Genomic DNA, 1277 nt, shown 5'->3' with positions numbered 1-1277 from the left:
TTGGCACAAGTAAGCCGTCATAGCTTTGCTTAGGCCAGACTATTTTGCAGCAGCCATCTTAGCTGCTGGTGTTGTGAGCCTGTAAATCTTTATGACGGCTTACTAGTGCCAAAACCTAGGGTTACCATTTTCACGTGAAAATTAGTAATTAATAGTGTTAATTACTAATTTTCTTTTTTGCCTCGTTTTCGGTCACAGTAGTCGGATTTTAAGAGTCCGCACTGAGAGGCTTCAACGTCCGGCAAACATCACTCTCACACTATTTTTGAAATATCTTTTAATAGAAGGCCTTATCGAGCAAGCTATCCGACGGGAAGATGCATGTCACAGTTTTCTGCAATAGTGCTTTCCTTAACGTTGTTTTGGGTATCTTAAAAAAGAATAATCGACCCCGAAAATTTTCGAATCGAAGCTGTTCGTAGCAGACGGACTTTTGATTGGTTGTGGTCTCACACTTTCACAGATATCTTTCAGATAATTCCTTATTCGACAAGTTGTCGGGCAGACAGACGTACCTCATATTTGTTTCCACTACCACACTCATAAATTTGCTTTGTAGTGTATTACAATTTAGTGAAGGACAATCGATCCGAAAATGTTCGAACCGAGAGAGGAAAATGGCGGCCGGCCGGACATGTGCTAAAGGTCCGACCACTAGCAGACGGATCTCTTCGATCGAGACTCACACACTTTCACAAATATCTTTCGATAGAATTCGTTATTCAACAAGTTGTCGGACAGACAGTTGTATGTCACGGTTATCTACACATGCGCTCAGCTCTTACTGTTAATTTGCATCGGATTAAAGAACTATGGACCAGAAAAGTTTCGAATCGAAGGATGTTCTGCTCTGGCCTGTGTAACGGTCGCGCATGCGTATTGAGCCCCCACAGTCACGAGGCACATGAAAAATTAGTAATTAACGCGTGAAAATTACTAATTTTTAGTTTTGGCGCTAGTAAGCCGTCAGGAAGCGAGCCAAAACTGAAAATTAGACATTAACACTTGAAAATTAGTAATTAACACTTGAAAATTAGTAATGAACACGTGAAAATTTGTAATTTTCACGTCATAATTGTAATTTTCTCGTGAAAATTAGTAACTTTCACGGGTTAATTACTCATTTCTAGTCAGTTTTGGCGCTAGTAAGCCGTCATAAATCTTACATACGACGCCGGGTAGGCCGGCCTACTCGCCAGTGTGTTTGTGTTTGTTTGTATGTGTGTGTGTGTGTGTGTGTGTGTGTGTGTGTGTGTGTGTGTGTGTGTGTGTGCTAT

This window comes from Littorina saxatilis, linkage group LG15, assembly GCF_037325665.1.
Source record: "Littorina saxatilis isolate snail1 linkage group LG15, US_GU_Lsax_2.0, whole genome shotgun sequence".
NCBI lineage: Eukaryota > Metazoa > Mollusca > Gastropoda > Littorinimorpha > Littorinidae > Littorina > Littorina saxatilis.
Note: the sequence above shows the minus strand (reverse complement) of the source record.